Below are 24799 nucleotides of genomic sequence, written 5' to 3'. Positions count from 1 at the left end.
ATACAACAGCCTTGCAGGAGGAATTTCCCAATCACCCGTTGCAGGAAAGAAAATCATATCATCTATGGCCTGCCTTATGCAGGTGAAAAACACAAGGAGCCTGTAGGAAGGTTTATAATACCTAAAACCTTTAAACTGATAGTTAAATCAAGATTTTAAGATTTGCTGTACTTTTATTATTACAGAGATTACAGAGTTGCCCACTGAAACCAAAAAATTAACCAATTCAAATGAAGCCCTGGATCTCTGGTAGGCATGACATATATGTTTTACTAAAAGTATACAATTTTGCTATTTTTTGTTGCAATTAATAAAAGCCACACCACAACATAAATTATTAAAAAAATCCAAACATGTGAACTGTGGGCCAGATTCACAGAACAGATACGACGGCGTATCTCCTGATACTCCGTCGTATCTCTTGTCCTATCTATGCGACTGATTCATAGAATCAGTTCCGCATAGATAGCCCTAAGATCCGACAGGTGTAATTGACTTACACTGTCGGATCTTAGGATGCAATACTTCGGCCGCCGCTGGGTGGAGTTTGCGACGTTTTCCTGCGTCGGGTATGCTAATGAGCATTTACGGCGATCCACGACGGTTTTCGCGTTCGTTACGTCGTCGCTAGTAATTTTTTCCCGTCGCGATTTTACACCTGCTTTAACATGGCTTAACTTTAGTCGAGCCATGTTAAAGTATGGCCGTCGTTCCCGGGTCGAATTTCAATTTTTTTTTGTATTGGCGTAAGACGTCCGGGAATACGAATGGACGCTACGCACGTCGCCGTTCTAAAAAATGACGTCACATCGCGCAAAGCACAGTGGGAATTTCTAAACTGAGCATGCACAGTACGTCCGGCACGGGAGCGCGCCTAATTTAAATGGCACACGCCCCTTTGAATTACGCGGGCTTACGCCGGAGGCCACCGGCGTAAGTTTTCATGCAAGTGCTTTGTGAATCAGGCACTTGCGATGAAAACTTGCGGCGGTGTAACGTATCTACGATACGTTACGCCGCCGCGATTCTACGTGTGTATTCTTTATTTGTGGAGTTTTGCTATCAATCAATGAGTAATCATCTCCCATTGTCTGATCCATCTAAAAAGAGGAGGTAAAATCTGATTGATTACTGTGGGTCATTGCTTTTTGCATTGCCTTTAAAATAAAAAAATAAGGCCAAAAAATATTTATTATACAGAGTCGTAACTTTCCACTTCTAATCTCATTTCATGATTTTATCACATTTCCATACCTATCATTTCTTTTCTTTTTTTCTTCCAATCCTTCTTTTGTGGAGGATTTGCCTGAGGCAGAGAAGATCTGTATGTACCTCATCCTCCCATAAATGCAGCAGAACGCTTATTCTAGAGGGAAATGGTAGCCTGTTTTACACTGATCTCTGCTATTATGCACACTGTAAAATGTCAACTTGATGGATTGCTAATTCTATGATCAACATATTTCCAGCAAAAAAAAAATGTTGTCACATTATCAGAAAATGTTCATAACACATTATACATCAAATAAGAAAATGTACAGAAAACATTGCACTCCAAATAACGAAAATGCTAAATCTATTAAAAAACGAAATCTTACTATCATTCAGGCCAAAGATTAATTAAATATTTAAATTATATGTGATCTGGGCCCAAAATGATCACTTATATATCAAAACATATATAGCCGGATTCACAAAGACTTAAGGCCCCGTACACACGTCCGAGGAACTCGACGTGCCAAACACATCGAGTTCCTCGTCGAGTTCTGTGTTGAAGCCGCCGAGGATCTCGGCGGGCCAACTTTCCTCATTGAACAACGAGGAAATAGAGAACATGTTCTCTATTTGGCCCGACGAGTTCCTCGTCGGCTTCCTCGGTGAAAAGTGTACACACGACCGAGTTTCTCGGCAGAATCCAGCTCCGATCGAGTTTCTGGCTGAATTCTGCCGAGAAACACGGTCGTGTGTACGGGGCCTCACGCCGACGTATCTTTATATACGCCGCGTAAGTCCATGGATGCGCCGTCGTATCTATGCGCCTTATTCTTGTAATGAGATACGCCTGAATTCTGGCTCCATCCGACCGACGTAAGTCTCCTACGCCATCGTATCTTGGGTGCATATTTACGCTGGCCGCTAGGGGCGCTTCCATTGATTTATGCGTCGAATATGTAAATGACCTAGATACGCCAATTCAGGAACGTACTTGCGCCCGTCGCAGTAAGCTACGTCGTTTACGTAAGGCGTACGTCCGGCGTAAAGATAAACCACCAAATAGCTGGTCTAAGTCATGTTAGGGTATGGACGTCAGAAACTGCCGTCGGATTTTACGTCATTTACGTAAGTCGTACGTGAATGGGGCTGGGCGTAGGTTATGTTCACGTCGTTGCCATTGAGCCGTCGTATTTTAGGGCGTAAATTCAACGTGATTCTGAGCATGCGCCGTTCGTTCGGTGCTTTATTTACATGGGGTCACGATTCATTTTAATACAACACGCCCACTACCTGCCTACTTTGAATTAGGCGGGCTTACGCCGGCCCATTTACGATACGCCGCCGTAACTTAGGGAGCAAGTGCTTTGTGAATACTAGCCTTGCCTCTCTATGTTACGTCGGCGTAGCGCATATGAGCTGCACTACGCCTGCTCAAAGATATGCCGCTCTACGTGAATCTGGGCCATAGTATATACTTGAATCTTGCTTAACCCCCTTTACTGAAATGGATTACTGATAAGTGTTTTATATATGGGAACAGCTAAACCTATATATTGGGCCAAATTCATTTTTGCTTGTTTTTTTGTTAATGATGTTCCAATACTCCTCCCTCAAATTCCTCCAGTGTGAACAAGCCCTGAGAGTTTACGCAAATGTTTTTTTTGTTTGTTTGTTTTTTTTTGTGTTAAGAAGGACATTGCCCTTTTTTTTATCTGCCAGCATGGCTTATTTTCCACTTATGATTATTTTGATGTACACCATTAAAAAACAAAAAATCCTTATATTTCAAATGTTTTAATAATTATGAAATTGCACTTTTACAAAATGGCTTATAATTTACATTTACTCACTGATTTATCTTTTTTTGTGCTATTACTTACTGATTTATCTTTTTTTGTGCTATTACTTACTGATTTATCTTTTTTTGTGCTATTACTTACTGATTTATCTTTTTTTGTACTCTTATGCCGCGTACACACGATTGGTCCATCCGATGAGAACGGTGATGGACCGTTTTCATCAGTTAAAAAAACGATCGTGTCAGAACGTGGTGACGTAAAACACAACGACGTGCTGAAAAAAAAGTTCAATGCTTCCAAGCATGCGTCGATTTGTTTCTGAGCATGTGTGGATTTTTAACCGATGGTTGTGCCTACTAACGATCGTTTTTTTTCTATCGGTTAGGTATCCATCGGTTAAATTTAAAACAAGATTGCTTTTTTTAACCTATGGATAAATAACCGGCGGGGCCCACACATGATCGGTTTGGTCCGATGAAAACGGTCCATCAGACCGTTCTCATCGGTTTGACCGATCGTGTGTATGCGGCATTAGAGCAGCACAGCACCCTATATCTGTGTCCAGCTCAAATAGATTTTTCACTGTGCATGCTCCAACTCTTCTCTTTCTCTGCATGAGCAGTATGAGCAGAACAAATGTATGAGAATGCTTGGGTGAAGTTAGCAGTAGCTCCATGGGCAAGCAATGTATAATATTCCACAATAGCTGTGCAACCTAAGCTTATAATCAAACTCCAGAGGCAAGAAGTGTGCATAAGGGCCCTCTGATTCCTCTTGTACCAAATTGTAATGTAACTGTAATATCTGCCTTTATTTTGTTAAGCGCTGCGCAAACTGTTGGCGCTATATAAAACCTGTATAATAATAATAAGTGGGATTCCCAATTTACATAAGCGGGACTGGAACTCATCTAAATGTCTAAAGAAATGACGAGCTAGAAGCTTTTAAGTATGTAGAAAGAAACTAGTCATACTTCCCAACTTCCCCAGATTTCACAGTACTGTCACAGTACTGTTCCTGGCTTTCGAAACCATCTGAGGTGGTCCCATTGAGCAAAGTTAATCAACTCCCCGCTGAGCACCCCCCCCCCTCCCCACCCCCTACTGAGCACCAATGTACCTTTACTGAGCCCCATTTTTGCAGCCTTAGGATAACTATAATTTCAAATAACTTATTCTTTTTTTTTTAACCATACATTTTTATTGAATAGAATATATAATATAATATAATATAAAGTAAATGTAAAATAAATTAAAAGTAAATTAAAGAGACTACATCGTTCAACAGACTTCTCCTCAGACCGACATACATGAGAATAGACAAGGACATCAGCATAAACTGAAATAATGCATCAACCTTATATTTGTTTTGAGACTTGAGGGTGATTTCTCCACATGTGCCATTTTCATGGAATTTTTGGGCTCTATAGTCCTTATGGGCCAATCGTTTTTCGAATTGGCATTGAGCATTTAGTCTAGATATTACATCCAACAACTGAGGAGGGCACTCATGTCTCCATCAAATAGCTATCATTGCTGCAAACAGGGTGTGAAGAATGATTGTCCTAGTTGGCGTGGGGTATTTCTCAACCCCAATACTTAGTAAGGCTAAAGCTGGAGAGAGCTGGAACGTAGCCTGATTAATGGAGGCGATAAACAGTGAAATTTCTTTCCAGAACTCCTGCAGCTTGTTACAGCTCCATAGTGTGATAAAGGTTACCTATTTGCTGGAAATGTCTCCAACAGTATGGGGAGGAAGTTGTATGTAATTTATGTATCCTATAGAGTGTCATATACCATCTATGGAGGATCTTTTGGGAGTTATAAAATAACTTAATCTTAATGGCCTTGGTCTCCATGCTAACTAAACCCCCTTAGCACTTAGATCAGTCAGTGATGCCATCCATGAGCCTACATCATAAAAGGTGGTGCTCAGTCAGAGCAGCTTCCCTGCAGGGTAACAAGTAGACAGCACTTGTATTCAGGCCTATGAAGAACCCAGTACAGTAACTTGCTGCCCTGCACCATGACACATCTCCCTGTCCCCCAGCATTCCTAATACAGAAACCCATTGCACCCCCGACTCTCAATCTTCCTGCTTCCCAACACCCCTGACACTGCACCCCCCTTCGACACCTGGCTCTAAAACTCACTAGCATCCAGCACCCTTGTCACGTGGTTGCTGCCAAACCAGCCTCTGGCAAGGCCTGTGCTTGCAATCACACTGAGAAATAATAGTAAATGTTTAGCTGACATCTAGTTTATCCCTATTGTGTTCAATCAAGTCCTGATGAAGGTAGTGTTTTGGTCCCACAAACCATGCTGGATACTTTATTGATATAAAGTTGTATTTGGACCTTTTAGTAGTGGTTTTGGTGACTCAGTTTCCATTTTAGTCACCCTCAGCACCCTTACCATGAGCCCCAATACCTGAGATACTGCATCAGCCACCAAATCTTCAATTGTATACTCCACCACTGCTCCCTCTGTCAATACTTCCTTTAATTGCCTTTGCAGGGACATGCAGAGAAGAGGAGAAGCTCCAGCCCAGCGCAGCTTGTAGAGGCCTGTCAGTTAAGGCCTCTGGGTTTTTGGGGAGTGGCAACTTATACAAAGGATCAGGTAGACCACAGTGGAAGAGTTAAAGAAAAATGGCCTTCTTACTTGCTGTCCTTAAGAAAATGTGTGTGTTGAGATCTCTGCGCTGTTTTATTGTGGTGCAGGAATTTGTCTAGTCTGGAATTATGGAATGCCCAACTTGAAAATGTCCAAAACACTGAACAAGGGACAACTTCCTCCGTATTTACAAAAGTCCTCCTCTTCTTCGTATACAAAGAAACACCCGCATGAAGCGCTACACCATAGAAACGGTAAACCACAGTGTTATGTGTGGTTAACGAGTTACACTAAAACACACACCGTGCAGCTGTCAACCACTAAGGAGACATGGGCAAAAAACAAAAGAACAAAAACATACAGCGCACAAGGGTTAAGTGAATGTCACTTTATAGTCTGTAAAATAATATGAAGAAACATATATGCATGAAAAATTAAAAAATCGAAGTAGCCACAAATAGCACACAGGAAAGTAGAACATTAAAATTCTAAAAAATCTAATAAAAATAGTCCGCATTACATAGGCAGAAGTTCATGTGGAGATGGTAGAGTGAAAACACATACACTTCGGGGGAGATGTAAGGAATAAATCCAAATGGTGTGCATACACTTGTATGCAGAGGTGATACGATACCTCAACAGAAAGCAGCCGCTTGTACGTCTCTATGCGGGGAGATGGAATCCGTTGGTGTGAAAATGACAGCCACGCTGGGAGCAGGTGTAAATGCTGGTTCCCTGCAGAGAGGATACTGCCGTTTTCACCTCACTAGCTCGGGGGCTGATGGAAAAGCGAAAACTTCCTCGCAAACGGAGATCTCAGGCGGCAGGGAAAGTCCTGAAGGGGAACCACCAAGCCGGTTCAGTGACGCAGCCGCGTCACACGGGAGCGAGGAGAGGGGGACGGAAGCCTAGTTGAGTCACGCAGAGAGAGAGAAGGAGGTGTCCGGACACCTTCGATCAAGCGTCAGGTGACTCCAGGCACCAATCGTAGTGGGCAGAATTCGAGCAGTACGGGTACTGGCGCTAGCGTCACTGGATGGATTTCCCGAGTGTCAGCACTACACATCTACCACAATGTGCTTGCTGCAAACATAGGGGGGCATCAAAGATAGTTATGGTGAGCCGTGACTGACATGTTTCGCGTGCCAGGACGCTTTATCAAAGTCACGGACAGGCTCCACCATCAAGTTAATATAGGAAAAGGAATAATACCATTGGACAATAACACGAGGAAGGGGAGGATTCATGGTCTTAACCCTACCATCACCACCACATTGGCAAACACATCTGAAAATTTAAACGAATATACAGAATATTCACACATATATAAATATATATAATAATGTATATGTATATGATGATCTCTCTCATGAAAGAATATATGTACATACATAGAAAAGCTAGTCTGAAAAACACCCACATTTCAACACTAATAATAATAGTACAAACGTGGTTTCTTCTGTACTCACTTTTGATGGAACTAGCAGGGTATTGTTAGTTCAGCAGAGGGCCATTGCAGACATGAATTCTCAGTTCCTTGACAAAAATAGCACAGATGAAGTAAACAGCATAACATCTTTCCTGTGTTTCTGTGGCCACTGATCCCAGCTCAACTTGCCTGCAGAATGCTGGCCCATCTGACTGACACCAGCCATGCCCGGATACTCCTCCTCCCAGTCCTCCCGACTGACTCTCTGCACCAGTACTGTCCGACTGGTACACACACATGGAGATCTCCTATGGCAAGGTTAGATGTAGACTTGGCACAAGAAAGCACTGTTACAGCTGACAGTCTTTCCCCTTGTCTTGTCCCTGCACCGTGCTGATCTACTCACTGTCTCTCCTTGCTCCTTCCTGCTGGCTCTCCGGCATGAATTTTTCCAACTGCCTCCTGTGGTAGGATCCTTCCAGGCCAGGTTTCCTTAGCTCCCGACCCACGGTAAAACACCCCCCTCCCAGTAAAGGGTCCCTCAAGGGCCACCGACAGCCTCTCCTAAGCACTGCTTCTCCATTTTCAACCCGACTCTCCTGCTGGCATGGCCCAAGTCCTTTATGTGTTATTCCAGTTCCAGTGGCACCCATCCATTAGGGGCACAGGGGCGCCCCCCATCCATGCATCTGGCCCCCTAATCTACATTTGGGGTGCCAGATGCATTGATTTCAATCTGGGTGTGTTTTTTAATGCGCATGATTAGAGCCAGAGGATCTAATAGGCTTTAAATAAGGGTGGGCTCGGGGCGCAGAGCACTGTGCTCCGAGTCCACCCAGTTGTGTCAGAATAGCGAATGAATATTCGCTATTATCACACTGATCCTCCTCCTGACCATACAGGAAGCGGGTTGTGAGATCTGCCACCCGATTGGCTAAAAGGATAGGCGATCCTATTGGACCAGCCAGGGGTTTAATTCTTCCATGGTCTATCGGTGGACGTGCATTCTTTGTTTTAGGGTTAGGTTTAGGTTAAGAGTGTTACGTGAGTAAAGTGTTAAGTGTTTACTGAGTGAAATTAGACCTCAACTCTACTATACATGTTTTGTTTATTTGTAGGTGTTTCTGCCTGAGACTTTCCTGCACCTCTTGTAAGGTGAAACCATTGTCTCCAGAATGGTAAGTAAGGGAGAATCTCTGTAATACAACACTACTATTTGCATTTCCTTCCTCTTAAAAACTATTCAACCTGCTATATTATTATTTTGAACATGCAATCTCTATATCAGGCTCAACTAAAGCTGGTCAAACATGGATCGAAATTCAGCTCGTTCAGCAGTGACCAGTTGAATTTTGTTCCATGTATGGGTAGGCTGGTTGTACAAAAGTCAATTGATCAACTTGTGTACAACCATCCTGTTGGAAATTTTCTCTTGATCGGTGCTGCCAGCTACAGCTGACAGTGTTGATCAGTGTTGTATTCTGAAGGCAGGGTAGTTTCCTCACTGTCAGAACACATAAGTGCAGTGGGAGGGATTCTCCCATTCACATCAAGTGTGGAAGAAGAAATTGAGTCACTTTCTTTCATTCAACCCACTGGTTGAATAAAAAAAATGACTGATGTATGACCAGCCTACGGGGGAACTAATGCTCCATTTTTCCTTTCGTATTCTTGTTTTATAATAACTATAGGATAGCTCTGGCTGAATATTGAAATATTTAAGATTAGTGAAAAGTTAAAACTGCTGCCATTTTTTTTTTTGCAATCTGTCTCATTAAGGAGATTTCCATTAACTTCCTATAATGTAGCCTCAAAAGGAAGTAGGAGAATATCTTTCCAATGTGAAGGAAATCCCTTCTTTGTCGGGTGTCATGGGAACAAGTGTCCCCATTGGAAGATTTCCCCTCTATTCCTGCTCTGGTGGCAACTCAAAAATGTGGATTTACAATCGCTTTCAATACCGATGACAAAGGTGCTCAGCACAATTATAGAGAGTGAATCTTCAGAACAGGGGGAAAAAAAATAAAGGGCCAGATTCACAAAGGAGATACGACGGAGTATCTCAGATACTCCGTCGTATCTCTCAGAGTATCTATGCGCCTGATTCATAGAATCAGTTACGCATAGATAGCCCTAAGATCCGACAGGTGTAATTGTTTTACACTGTCGAATCTTAGGATGCAGTACCGCGGCCGCCGCTGGGGGGAGTTTGCGTCGTAAACCAGCGTCGTGTATGCAAATTAGGAGTTACGGCGATCCACAACGTTTTTTCGCATTCGCTACGTCGCTGCTAGTCTAGTTTCCCGTCGCAAATTTAGTCGTCGTTTTGGGTGCCTTAACTTTAGACAGCAAACGTATTGCTGTATAAAGTATGGCCGTCGTTCCCGCGTCGAAATTTAAAATTTCACGTCGTTTGCGTAAGACGTCCGGGAATACGGAAGTACGCTACGCACGTCGCCGTTCGAAAAAATGACGTCAGTTCGCGCAAAGCACGGCAGGAATTTCAGAACGGAGCATGCGCAGTAGGTTCGGCGCGGGAGCGCGCCTAATTTAAATGCCAAACGCCCATTTAAATTACGCGGGCTTACGCCGGAGGCCGCCAGCGTAGGTTTTCATCGCCGCACTTCTGCATGAATCTGGCCCAAAAAACCTGATAGAGGTTCTATTCTCTTACCAAATGAGAATTTTTTTTGTACTTATACTTATTTTTTATACTTTATAGTAGCACACGTACTGAAATCTCACATATGCTTTACTGTGGTAATGTAATTTCAGAATGTACCGTATTTATCGGCGTATACGTGAACTTTTTTGCCCTTAAAATCAGGGCAAAATCGTGGGTGCGCGATATATGCCGATACTCGCTTCCCGCGCTGTGTTTGAACGCGGCCACCGACATATACCGAGCGCAGTATACTCGGCCATGCTCGGCTACCCTCGCGGTTATGCGAGAGAAGCCGACAGGAGCCGAGCATGGCCGAGTGTGGCCGAGCGTGCCCGAGTGTACTGCGCTCGGTATGTGTCCGCGGCGGCGTTCAAACACAGCGATCGGCTCAGAGACCAGCGCAGGAGAAGCGGGGAGGACACCACGAAGGCCGCAAACGGACGCCGGACCGGACAAGACCGCCGATGGACGCCGGGCAAGACACCAAAACGGTAAGTAATAAAACATTTTTTTTCAGGAATTTCAAGTCCACATTCGGGGTGCGTGCTATACGCCGGGCAATAGGCCGATAAATACAGTATTTTTAACCATTACAGATTTTATTAAAAGAATATCTGGTGATCCTGCCACAAAGGTCTTTTGTTCAGGTGCTTCCTATTATTCTGCACTGTTACCCAGTCATGTTTGTTTAGTCAGTTGAGACTCCAAGCAGCCATGCACAGGCATGGTCCACAGTTGTCACTCTCAAGAAACTAGTCCACAGTCATGACATACAGCTGCTGATGAAGCACAGGCATGTAGACAGGAAGTGGACCAAAGGAGTTGTAAGAGAGCAGCAGCACTGAGATTCAAAAATGGATAAAACATGTGTCTTTTTCTTTTGCTTTAGCAAAGTAAATGCCCTACAGTTAGGGTTTACATTTATTTTAATAATGTCTAACAAAGATATATAAAAAAAAAAATCTATATACTAAACATTCCTACTTGGGCCAACCTAACCAATAACAATCCAACAGCAGATCAGTCTATGTACATATCATGAATGGATCATATGCAGATCAGTGACACAACACTACCAAGTTTTAAAAAGAGTTCATTTGTGTTACCTACCAGCAACATTTATAGTGAGCTGCTTTACGCTAAAGCTAACAAATCTTTCAGGCTTCATTTCCAATTGAAGAATAGATATCTATCCCCCAGATAGTTACAAATCCCCCAGAGCAAAAAAAGACATATCTATAAGAGCCACATCAAAATTAATAATATAGGCTCCCAAAAGGAACACATTCATACGTTCTTTAAAATGGTTTTATAGCAGATTGTACCTTAGCAAAATCATTCCCCTATTATTTATTTAATCAGATAAAAGCACATGGAACTAATTAGGTGCAACAAATAAATTATGTGTATCTAAATAGCATTTACAAGCTGTTATACTCATAATACTTAACAACCTAAGACAGGAAGCTGTAAAATCATACTGCTTACTTTTAACAACAAAATATTCTACTGTGTCAGGCAGGATAGAAACAGGAAAATGGAAAGTGATACTTTCTATCAGAAAACTTAAAATAAAATTGTAAGCTTTAGAGACAGCTCATCTCTCTTCTTCAGGAATTTTGTAGTAGAGAAGCTGACATTGTGGGCCAGATCCACAGCCAGCGCCGCAAATTAAGTTACTCAAAACTTATGTCATTTAAGTTACGGCGCCCTAAGTTGGTGTCGTAATTGCCGTATCCACAGCGCATTTGCGCACAAAATTGCGCTTGCGTAACTTAAATTCCGAGGCGTAAGGCGGGGTTATTGCAAGTGGGAAGGAAGTGGGCATGCTTCATTGTAATGAGCCGTGACCCCATGCAAATGAAGGGCCAGCCGTACTACACATGCGCGCATGAATCTGCTTCTCACTGGGCATGTGCAGAACTTTGCTCGGCGCAATCAGTGAGATAGGTAAAAGGCCAAGCGTACTTAGTTTGAGGATCGCCCTGTGTATAAATAGCCCCAGACAAACACACTTCCCTTGCAAAAGTATTTCCCTATGTTACCCTTCCTAGAGCAAGTTGCTTCTGCTCTGAATGTTTGTCAGTGTTTGTTGGTGAGTTGTGTGTGATAGAGAAGTTTTGGAGGAGTATTAGATTGTAGTTGGTGTTTGTTTCTGCTAAGTGTATTTTCTTTTCTTTTTTTTCTGAGTGTATTTTTTTTTCTGATTGTATATTGTGTTTGTTTTTTTCTGATTGTATTTTGTGTTTGTTTTTGTCGTGTTTGTTTTTGAATTTGTAGTAGCTGTCTGCTTGTGTGTTTTGCTTTTTGTGTGTTTCTTCTGTGAGTGTTTTTGTTTGTTTGTTGTGTGTGTATTTTTGTTTGTTTGTCCTGTGAGTTTCTTCTTGTTGCTGAGTGGTGTCTGTGATGGCACCCAAGCGCAGGAAGCTCAATTTTAATCAGGTTGAGAAGCAAATCCTTGCTAGGTCCATCGTCCTATATGGGCGCTATTTACATGGGCCTGAGAGCCGGAACACCTCCCCGGCCCAGAGGAAGGCGATATTAAAAAAAGGTTACGGATCAGATCAATGTGGCGGGGGGGGGGCGAGGACCCCCGCTGGCATACAAAAAAAGATAAACGATCTAAAGAGCGTGGTCCGGAACAAGGTGGCAAAGATCAATGCCCATGCCACGGGCACTGGAGGAGGGGGACCCTGCCCCATCCGTCTGAGTGAGGAGGAATGGGCAGTGGCCCGGTGTTTCCAGCCAGAGCAGGTGGTGGGCCTGCGTGGATATCAGACAGGTGTTCCTGTGGGGCCAGTTAAGGTTTTGGTTTATCTGGTGATTAGCATGTGTGGGTGGGGGAAGGGAAGATGTGCCAAGTGTGTGGATCCTCAAACCTGTGATTGTTTTGTGTCCTCCACAGATGACCAGGAGATTGCAGGCCCATCAGGCCCATCAGGCCAGGAGGTTGCTGGCCCATCAGGCCAGGCTGCTGCACCACCCCAAGGACAAGAGGCTGCTGAGGATTCCCCAGGGGAGGGGAGTGGCCAAACCTCCCCTCATGAGGAGGTTGAGGGGGAGGAGGATGAGGGGGAGGAGGATGAGGGGGTGGAGGAAGAAGATCTTCAGATTGGCCGGGAAGTCCTTTTGGCCTCTGATATGATGACCTTTGAGGATACCCTTGAGGACACTCCTCCCCCAACAGGCCGCAACCCACAAGGGTCACTCTCCCCCCTCCTCCCAGGCCACTAGCCTCAGGGGCAGGCAGGATGGCGACCCAGGAGACCAGGGGGGTGGCCGAGCGTCTGCCGGCCAGTCTTCAGAAGGACAATGCCCGGCAGACCCGCACTCTGGGTCAGATAAAAGTCACTCTGACCCAGATGGAGCACAGCCTGGGTGTAATGAAGGAGTCACTCGGTGATGTGGCCACCAACTCATTGGCGGTCATCACATGTTTGTGTGAGCTGCAGACCGCCACAACAGGCGTGGCCCAGGAGGTGACTGCCCTGACCCAGGCTGTGCAGGACAATACCCGGGCTATCCAGGACAATACCCGGGCTGGCCAGGCCAATGCGGCTGCCCTCACAAACTGTCTGACAAGGATAGCAGTGGCTTTGGAGGGCAGGCCAGCAGGAGGACAGACACCAGGGGAGGCTCCTCCTTCCCCTGCTCACCCACCCCCCCATGAAGATACTCCCTCCCCTGCTCACACCCCCCCCATGAAGATTCTCCAGTTGGCCGTGGCCGTGCCCGTGTCCGTGGGCAGCCCAGACGGAGCAAACGCCACCAAAATTAATTTGCAGGGGTACTTTTGATTTTTTTTTTTTTTTTATGATTTTGTTTTGTATACTGTACTTATGATCTGGTTTATGTGTGTGAATGATGTGTGAATGTGGGGGGGGGTGGCATTCCTGATTAAATAAGGGTGTCACCCTCAGTTTTGGTGGAGAAGGGATCCCCAGGACCAGGGAGAAGTGATCCCAGGTTCCTGAATGGTGTATGAATGCACAGTAACAGAATTGGAGCCGTGGCGTGGCGTTACTGCTCCCAAGTACCAATGGGGGGGGGGGTACTTGGATCTAATCCAATTAGATGTGCATGTGATATGTCTGTGCTAGGGACCACAGTGGGTGTGCATTTATGCATTCTCATTGTGACATAATTAATGTGTGTGTTTACTGTGCAAAGATGCATTCTGCGAGGCGTCTCCTGACTGCTGTTCCCTCAAAAGAGGGGGTACCCTCGGTCACTGAAGTCACTAGTCTAGCTATGTGCATGGATGCCCCTGGCATGTTGGCATACAGATTGTAGTCCAGCAAGTGTGTGTGCTCAGCTCTTCCTTAATGGTGTTGCTTTAGCTGACCATTACACGGCATGTGTAAAATTAGGGCACCTTTTATAATGTGGAAATTTACACATTGAAACTAACAGAAGCGCACAGGGCGTAATCTACGGCACACACACTTAATTTTGTGGATCGCCCTATCTCCCTCATTTGCATCTTTGCCTATGAAAACAGCGGCGTTTCTAGCGTAATTTGCGCACAGAAAAGCACCTGTGTAATTATTTTAGGTAGGACGGAAAAACAGGATTTTAAGGCGTATCTCGTTTTGAGGATCAGGCGCAAATATACGCGCCGTGTAAATTTCAATTACGCCGCGTATCTCGAGTTAAGTCGGCGCATTTGCTTTGTGGATCTGGCCCTTTGAACTTATACATACTAGAATACAGTAATAAAGTTATCATTTTAACTTACCCTTTTTGCTCCATAAGACGCACCTGACCATAAGATGCACCTAGGTTTTAGAGGAGGAAAACAAAAAAATATTCTGAACCAAATGGCTGCGGGTCCTGCTGGGAGCTGACTGTGGACCTGTGGGTCCTGCTGGATGTTGGAATGTAAGACCTGCTGGGAGCGAATCGGGGGCGAGCATGCAGCGGTGCCCCCAAGGCAAGCGGCTTTCTCTTGGGGCACAGCTCAATGGGGAGGAGCCAAGCGCATCAGTGGGGGAAATGAAAATAAGAGGATCGGAGCTGCTCTGTGCAAAACCACTGCACAGAGCAAGTAAGTGTAGCACGACCCAACGAGGGACTGCTTGGAATTACCTGCTCATCTGCACTGCCATGACCTGGTGAACATTCCAACCCACCTGACACTCTGGGTTCCGACATCCTTGTATACTTTAAAAATTCAGACAACTCTGTGTATTTATGTTCTGAGAATTTTACTAGAACAGATTAAAAGGATGTTATTACAAAGAGGAGGTAATAGATCTGCTGAGTTTTAGGAAACAGCACCAACGCAGCAAAGAAATTTCTCCGAATGACACAAGATAAGATATTAGCAAATAAACAGTATATTATATACACTTCCTCAAATATATACTGCTAGCACCTGAAGGGATAAATATAGTTAACTGATTATACTGACACACTTCTAAAGAGTGAAACCTATGCCAGCCTATAACTGTTACACTAATGAGAGGTCAGACTTAAAGGTGATGGTATAAGGGCTCGTATAGCAGTAATGACAGTAATGTCCCTGTTGAAGACCTGTCTGTGTGTTTTTTTTAACAATTTGACCCTTTTTTTGTGAAATGGTAGGGGTACAATGTACACGTTATCAAGTCACATAGGGGGGGCCAGGATCTGGGGGTCCCCTGTGTTATAGGGAGCTTCCAGATTCTGATAAGCCCCCGGCCTGTAGACCCCCACAACCACCTGGCAAGGGTTGTGGGGATGAGGCCCTTGTCCCCATCAACATGGGGACAAGGTGATTTCCCTATTCTCTCCATGTTGAGGGCATGTGGCCTGGTACAGTTTAGGAAGGGGGGCGCTTTCTCGTCCCCCCTCTTTTCCTGCGGCCTGCCAGGTTGCCTGCTGGGATAAGGGTCTGGTGTGGATTTTTGGGGAAACCCCCACGCCATTTTTTTTTATTTGGTGTGGAGTTCCCCTTAAAATCCATACCAGACCTAAAGGGCCTGGTAATGGAATTTTGGGGGGACCCCCATGCATTTTTTTTTATTTTGGTTCCCTGCACTAAATGTCGTTTTTGAAGGAAAAAAAGTCATTTAAAATTACTTGCGGCTGGTAATGAATTGTCGGGTCCCGGGAATCATGGGTGTAGGAACCCTTACAAATCTGGGGGGGACAGCATTTTTACTCGCCAGGTAAATTCTTATTCAGTAAACTCGGACTCCCACATGCCATGTGGGTTAATTTTTACTTAAGCCATGTGGGTTGATTTTTACTAATGCCTTGTGGGCCACAAGGCATTAGTAAAAATCAACCCACATGGCATAAGTAAAAATTAACCCACATGGCATAAGTAAAAATTAACCCACATGGCATAAGTAAAAATTAACCCACATGGCATAAGTAAAAATTAACCCACATGGCATAAGTAAAAATTAACCCACATGGCATTAGTAAAAATTAACCCACATGGCATAAGTAAAAATTAACCCACATGGCATAAGTAAAAATTAACCCACATGGCATTAGTAAAAATTAACCCACGTGGCATAAGTAAAAATTAACTGGTTAGCTGGTAGTGGCAGGTTAGGTGATTGACAATAGTTCCAGGTTAGGTAGTAGTGGCAGGCTAGGTGGCAGGCTAGGTGGCAGTGCCAGGTTAGGTGGCATACAGTAGTGCCAGGTTAGGTGGTAGTGCCAGGTTAGGTGGCATACAGTAGTGCCTGGTTAGGTGGTAGTGTCAGGTTAGGTGGCAGTGCCAGGTTAGGTGGTATACAGTAGTGCCAGGTTAGGTGGTAGTGCCAGGTTAGGTGGTATACAGTAGTGCCTGGTTAGGTGGTAGTGTCAGGTTAGGTGGCAGTGCCAGGTTAGATGGCATACAGTAGTGCCATTTTAGGTGGTAGTGCCAGGTTAGGTGGTAGTGGCAGGTTAGGTGGTATACAGTGGTGCCTGGATAGGTGGAAGTGGAAGGTTAGGTGGTAGTGGCAGGTTAGGTGGTAGTGGCAGGTTAGGTGGTATACAGTAGTGGCAGGTTAGGTGGTAGTGCCAGGTTAGGTGGTATACAGTAGTGCCAGGTTAGGTGGTAGTGCCAGGTTAGGTGGTATAGGGTAGTGCCTGGTTAGGTGGTAGTGGCAGGGTAGGTGGTATACAGTAGTGCCTGGATAGGTGGTAGTGCCAGGTTAGGTAGTATTGCCAGGTTAGGTGGTATACAGCAGTGCCAGGTTAGGTGGTATACAGTAGTGTCTGGTTAGGTGGTAGTGGCAGGTTAGGTGGTATACAGTAGTGCCTGGATAGGTGGTAGGTTAGGTGGTAGTGCCAGGTTAGGTGGTATACAGTAGTGCCAGGTTAGGTGGTAGTGGCAGGTTAGGTGGTATACAGTAGTGCCTGGATAAGTGGAAGTGGAAGGTTAGGTAGTAGTGGCAGGTTAGGTGGTAGTGGCAGGTTAGGTGGTATACAGTAGTGGCAGGTTAGGTGGTAGTGGCAGGTTAGGTGGTAGTGCCAGGTTAGGTGGTATACAGTAGTGCCAGGTTAGGTGGCAGTGCCAGGTTAGGTGGTATACAGTAGTGCCTGGTTAGGTGGTAGTGCCAGGTTAGGTGGTAGTGGCAGGTTAGGTGGTATACAGTAGTGCCTGGATAGGTGGTAGTGGCAAGTTAGGTGGTAGTGCCAGGTTAGGTGGTATACAGTAGTGCCAGGTTAGGTGGTATACAGTAGTGCCTGGATAGGTGGTAGTGGCAAGTTAGGTGGTAGTGCCAGGTTAGGTGGTATACAGTAGTGCCAGGTTAGGTGGTATACAGTAGTGCCTGGTTAGGTGGTAGTGCCAGGTTAGGTGGTAGTGGTAGGTTAGGTGGTATACAGTAGTGCCAGGTTAGGTGGTATACAGTAGTGCCTGGTTAGGTGGTAGTGCCATGTTAGGTGGTAGTGGCAGGTTAGGTGGTATACAGTAGTGCCAGGTTAGGTGGTAGTGCCAGGTTAGGGTGGTAGTGCCAGGTTAGGTGGTAGTGCCAGGTTAGAGTGGTAGTGCCAGAGTAAATACATGACATGAATAGATAAGAGTCCTGTTCCCCATTTCCATCAGCTGCACTAATAGCATGAATCTATGACTATCCAGTGCCAGGTTAGTACCTGTATACCATACCCCCCCCCCCTCTCTGAATACTGTACCTCCCCCTCTCTGTAAACTGTAACACCCCCCCCCCTCTCTGAATATTATACCTCCCCCTCTCTGTAAACTGTAACACCCCCCCCTCTGAATATTATACCCCCCCTCTCTGTAAACTGTAACACCCCCCCCCTCTCTGAATATTATACCTCCCCCTCTCTGTAAACTGTAACACCCCCCCCTCTCTGAATATTATACCTCCCCCTCTCTGTAAACTGTAACACCCCCCCTCTCTGAATATTATACCTCCCCCTCTCTGTAAACTGTAACACCCCCCCCTCTCTGAATATTATACCTCCCCCTCTCTGTAAACTGTAACACCCCCCCCTCTCTGAATATTATACCTCCCCCTCTCTGTAAACTGTAACACCCCCCCCCCTCTGAATATTATACCTCCCCTCTCTGTAAACTGTAACACCCCCCCCTCTCTGAATATTATACCTCCCCCTCTCTGTAAACTGTAACACCCCCCCCCCCCTCTGAATATTATACCTCCCCCTCTCTGTAAACTGTAACACCCCCCCCTCTCTGAATATTATACCTCCCCCTCTCTGTAAACTGTAACACCCCCCCCCCCTCTCTGAATATTATACCTCCCCCTCTCTGTAAACTGTAACACCCCCCCTCTCTGAATATTATACCTCCCCCTCTCTGTAAACTGTAACACCCCCCCTCTGAATATTATACCTCCCCCTCTCTGTAAACTGTAACACCCCCCCCCTCTGAATATTATACCCCCCCTCTCTGTAAACTGTAACACCCCCCCCTCTCTGAATATTATACCTCCCCCTCTCTGTAAACTGTAACACCCCCCCCCCTCTGAATATTATACCTCCCCTCTCTGTAAACTGTAACACCCCCCCCTCTCTGAATATTATACCTCCCCCTCTCTGTAAACTGTAACACCCCCCCCCCCCTCTGAATATTATACCTCCCCCTCTCTGTAAACTGTAACACCCCCCCCTCTCTGAATATTATACCTCCCCCTCTCTGTAAACTGTAACACCCCCCCCCCCTCTCTGAATATTATACCTCCCCCTCTCTGTAAACTGTAACACCCCCCCTCTCTGAATATTATACCTCCCCCTCTCTGTAAACTGTAACACCCCCCCCTCTGAATATTATACCTCCCCCTCTCTGTAAACTGTAACACCCCCCCCCTCTGAATATTATACCCCCCCCCTCTGTAAACTGTAACACCCCCCCCCCCTCTCTGAATATTATACCTCCCCCTCTCTGTAAACTGTAACACCCCCCCCCCTCTGAATATTATACCTCCCCTCTCTGTAAACTGTAACACCCCCCCCTCTCTGAATATTATACCTCCCCCTCTCTGTAAACTGTAACACCCCCCCCTCTGAATATTATACCTCCCCCTCTCTGTAAACTGTAACTTCCCCCCTCTCTGTAACATTTACCTCCTCCCCCCTGTACCTCAACTGTGTCGTTCTGGCTCTCCATCACATGCAACTTAGTCTCTCTGGCTCTGCAGGCTGGTCGGGTGTAGTGTGGCCACGAGTGTCAGTCTGGGCCCCGCCCCCTTCCTGCTCCTTTCTCTCATTCAGCAGAGCGGCCAGCACAGCTATGCATGTCTGTGTGAAATCAGCTGTGCGCCGCTCGGGAGGGGAGGGGAGGGGTCGGGGCTGGATCGGCACTGAAGGGGGAGAAAAGCAGTGACCGCAGCTGGACTCTGCGGCCCCTGCCTGCGATCCGGGGACGATCTCCCTATCCTAACCTGGGGGGGATTTTACCATACTTGTCCCCCCCGCATTATTTCCTGGGGGGGATGCGTCCCACCCGTCCCCCCCGGTTCCTACGCCCATGCCGGGAATACAGATAAAAGTAATTGAAAAAAACGTCAGGGGTTCCCCTTAATATTCATACCAGACCCAAAAGGGCCTGGTAATGGACTGGGGGGGACCACTGCCATTTTTTTCAATTACTTTTCTCTGTATTGCCGGGACCTGACAATTCATGAATAGCCGCACGTGATTTTGAAATGCCTTTTTTTCCTTCAAAAATTACATTTTGGGCAGGGACAGTTCTAAGCATGGGAAACACACGCCACTTTACAGGTATAATATACACTCCTAACCCCCCCCCCCCCCCAGGTACGAAATTTAAAGGAATATTTAACTTTTATTGGTTCACTTTAAGCATTATTAACCACTTAAGGACCGCCTCCTGCACGTACCTGTACGTTGCCTTTAAGAGCCTAGCTGTGGGTCGGTCACATGCGCAACCCGGTCCAAAGCTCCGTGACCGCACCCGCGGGACTAGTGGACCCAATCGCCGCCAGTGTCCCGCGATCGGTCACAGGAGCTGAAGAACGGGGAGAGGTGTGTGTAAACACACCTTCCCTGTTCTTCTCTGTGGCAGTGACACTACAGACACCCCCCCTTCAGTAAGAATCACTCCCTTAGGGCAAACTTAACCCCTTAGCTCCACCTAGTGGTTAACCCCTTCACTGCCATTATCATTTTCACAGTAATCAGTGCATTTTTATAGCACTTTTTGCTGTGAAAATGACAATGGTCCCAAAAATGTGTCAAAAGTGTCCGATGTGTCCGCCATAATGTCGCAGTCACAAAAAAAAAAACGCTAAATTATTAGTAAAAATGCCATAGAACTATCCCTTATTTTGTAAACGTTATAACTTTTGCGCAAACCTATCAATAAACGATTATTCCGATTTTTTTTACCAAGAATAAGTAGAAGAATACGTATCGGCCTAAACTGAGGAAAAAATTTTTTTTTTTTTATATTTTTTGGGGATATTTATTATAGCAAAAAGTAAAAAATATTGAATTTTTTTCAAAATTGTCGCTCTATTTTTGTTTATAGCGCAAAAAATAAAAAACGCAGAGGTGATCAAATACCACAAAAAAGAAAGCTGGGAAAAAAACTACGCCAATTTTGTTTGAGAGCCACGCCGCACGACGGTGCAATTGTCAGTTAAAGCGACGCAGTTCGGAACCGCAAAAAGGGGCAAGGTCCTTAACCTGCATAATGGTCCGGGTTTTAAGTGGTTAAAATCACTGCTCCCGAAAAAAATGCAGTTTTTACAACTTTTTTTGCATTGATACATGTCCCCTGGGGCAGGATCCGGGTCCCCAAACACTTTTTAGGACAATAACTTGCATATTAACCTTTAAAATTAGCACTTTAGAATTCTCCCATAGACTTTTACAGGGTGTTCCGTGGCTTTTCGAATTTGCCGCAAACACCCCAAATTTTTCTTTCTTCGGCGAACGGGCGAAACAGCCAATGTTCGAGTCGAACTCGAAGCTCATTCCTAGTAGTGCCACTCATGCAGCGGATGCGTCGTCTCCGTCTCCCGATGTGAAGCTTGGTACACCAACTGGTAGGCGAACATAGTGTTGCTGGAGGGATGTCAGATGACAAGCAACGGAGCAAGGCCCCCCACTCATATGGGTTGGAGTGTGTTATACCACGTGGTAGGCTGTGACCCCTCTCTGTTAGCATGAAAAGGTCGCTTTGAAGTCAGGCCCAGGAGGAAGAGAGCTCCGTGTGGGTTTTTTGCTTCTTTTATAGTTACTTCCAGCAATCTCCCTGATGATAGCAAAGATCCCTGGTATATGTAGTCCAGGAACATAATCAGGTGAAGCGATTATCAGTCCAATTAACTACTTGCCTCAAACACTTTTGTTTGGCTCACAATATGAAGTTACTAGATAACACTGAGCACCAGAGGGTCATTCGATGCATGAAAACTCCGGAAGATCAGTGTACTTTACGGTTGTAGTCCATATTGCTACATAAGTATAACATGCTTGTTATGTAATAAAAAAAAAAACAATGCTTTAATATCACTTTCAGGTAATGTTGTTTCTCACCATAAGAAGCTCCCTTTGCAGTCAGCTCTTTTTTTTATTGATGGATTTCCCTGGTCAATAGAGAGCATGCTAATATGTAAGGACGATGTGACACTGTTCAACAAAACCTATACAGAGGCTACCCACCACCGCAAGCACCAGTCATTTTCCACCGGCTCCAATAACACAGTCTATGTATTGCTTTAAGAAACTCTACAGGAGAGGGGATAGGACATGGTATACTCCAAACCGATTTGGAGTACTGGACAGTCTAAGGCCTCACAGCTGAGGGATATGAGGCACGTTTCTTTGGCATCTGGTTAGCTTGTGCCAAAACACAACTATTGGTAGCCTAATGTGAGTCCCAGAACACTGCATAGTCACAGGGTTCAATTTAGGGTTCTTTACTCACAAGTCCCCTGTTGTGTGTAATTTTTATATAGAATGGGCAAGGATTAGAACTCCAGATTTCTGTGATAAACCTGGAGCTCTGTTACAGAAATCTATCCTCACTTTCCGGCTGACAACATTTTCACCAGAAAGTAAGGGAGACTTAACAGAGACACAAACAAAGGGTTAGCTGGAGGGTTAGCTTCACTGTCTATGTAGCAAAAAAAATTCAGTTGGAAAGGAAGTGTCGCTCCATGTTGCCGTTGTACAGTCACTGCTTGAATATCCCTAGTCTCGACACCCATCTTGGTACTTCCTGCACTTGGCCACATTAAGCCAGTAGCAGAAATCTTGTTGCACCCAGCCCATATAGTTCGGGCTAGGTGTTACAATATGTCCACTGCTGCTTTTATGTGGTCGAGTGCAGGGTGTAGCAAGATGGGCGTCTCAGGCAGCATAGCAAAATAGTTTAGGTTCTCATGTCATTTATTTCAGTGCCTGCCCATAAATTCCAGCCATCTGTCAGTGCCGATCCATCAGTACCAGCCATCCGTCAGTGCCCATCCATCAGCGCCACTGCCAGCCATCATTGCATGCCATCTTTCAGTGCATGCCACCTATCAGTGCCATATTTTAGTGCATGCCACCTACCAGTGCCATCTTTTAATGTGTGACAGCTATCAGTGCCATCTTTCAGTGCCAGCCATCAGTGCCATCTTTCAGTGCCAGCCATCAGGGCGTGCCACCTATCAGTGCTCATCAGTGCTGCATAATCAGTGCTCCCTATCAGCCATCAGTGCGTGCCACCTATCAGTGCTCATCAGTGCTGCATAATCAGTGCTCCCTATCAGTGCCCATCCATCAGTGCCACTGCCAGCCATCAGTCCCAGCCATCAGTCCGTAACACCTTTTAGTACCCATCAGTCAGTGCCATCCATCAGTGCATCACATGACATTAAAAAAAAGTATCGGTAATTGGTATCGGCGAGTACTTGAAAAAAAAAGTATCGGTACTTGTACTCTTAAAAAAGTTTTGGTACAACCCTACTGTAAACCTGTTGCTCTATTGAATAGGCTGATTGTTGTTCTTATCTCTGCTTTTTGAGGACACTGCTCTAATAGCACTATGCACTCTTGCTTTTTTTCTTTAATTTTACTAGGTTGACAGTTTTCCAGTTTAGCCCCCTTTAGAGTCTAGATAGTGTAGATGACACTAATCAAAATTCACCTCTATTGAAGAGGTATGAGAGCCACTGGCATTCCAACGCTGGGTGTATTGGGTACCTGGTCCCCCACTGTGCTTTATGGCTCCTACAGCTGGCTGCTCAGTCCCAGCTATGTTCTATAGTGCTGTAGCAACTGGCTGGAAGCATCACAGAACCCAGTGAGGGATCAGTTAGGCCTCGTTCAGACAGGACATTTTATACTGTATGCCATGCAGGGCTGTGTTTCCACCACAAACGGTCCCATTGATGCCAATTGGGACACAGTGGGGGTTATTTTCTAAAGGCAAATCCACTTTGCAATACAAGTGCAAACTACAAGTGCAAAGAGCACTTGAAATTGCACTGAAAGTGCACTTGAAAGTACAGTCACTGTAAGTCTGAGGGGTAGATCTGAAATGAGGGCAAGCTCTGCTGATTTTATCATCCAATTATGTGCAAGCTAAAATGCTGTTTTTTATTTTCCTTGCATGTCCCCCTCGGATCTACAGCGACTGCACTGCACTTCTTTGCACTTGTAGTGCAAAGTGGATTTGCCTTTAGTAAATAACCTGCAGTGACTGCATGCACACAGTCACTGTGTCCCAATTAGGGATGAGCCGAACACCCCCGTTCAGTTCGCACCAGAACCTGAGAACAGACCAAATAGTTTGTGTGGACTATAAAACCCCGTTAAAGTCTATGGGACTCTAACATTTTAAATCTAAAGTGCTCATTTTAAAGGCTAATATACTAGTTATTGTACTAAAAAGTGTTTGGGGACCTGGGTCCTGCCCCAGGGGACATGTATCAATGCAAAAACAAGTTTTAAAATTGGCAGTTTTTCCGGGAGCAGTGAATTTAATAATGGTTAAAGTGAAACAATAAAAGTGAAATATTCCTTAAAATTTCGTACCTAGAAGAGTATAGTATACCTGTGAAGTAGCTCATGTTTCCCGTGCTTAGAACTGTCCCTGCACAAAGTGTCATTTCTGAAGGAAAAAAAGTCATTTTAAAATCACTTGCGGCTATAATGAATTGTTGGCTCCCGGCAATTCAGAGAAAATAGTCATTCATAAAAAATAAAAAAAAAGTGTGGGGGTCCCCCTAAATTCAATTACCAGGCCCTTCAGGTCTGGTATGGATATTAAGGAGAACCAGGCCACATGCTCTCGACATTGGGAGGATGCTTTGGGGGTCTGTAACCCCTCAAAGCACCATGTCCCCATGTTGATGGGGACAGGGGCCTCATCCCCACAACCCTTGCCCGGTGATTATGGGGGTCTGCGGAGGGGGGCTTATCGGAATCTGGAAGACCTGTCCCCCTCTGACGCAAGGGATAGCCCAGGCTTCCACAGTGATGTGACGGGTGCGTCAGAGGGGGGTGGGGTCACGTGACGGGTGGCCCCGCCCTCACTACATAAGAGCTGTCACTGGCTGAAGCCTGGTCATTCGCCGGGCTGTCTCCGGTGGAGACAGGCGGCGATGCGATGCGAGGAGATCACCCTTCGCAGGATACTGACAGCGTTGAC

This window comes from Rana temporaria, chromosome 1 (assembly GCF_905171775.1).
Source record: "Rana temporaria chromosome 1, aRanTem1.1, whole genome shotgun sequence".
Lineage (NCBI taxonomy): Eukaryota > Metazoa > Chordata > Amphibia > Anura > Ranidae > Rana > Rana temporaria.
The sequence above is the reverse complement of the archived record's forward strand: the minus strand, read 5'-3'. Positions refer to the sequence as shown.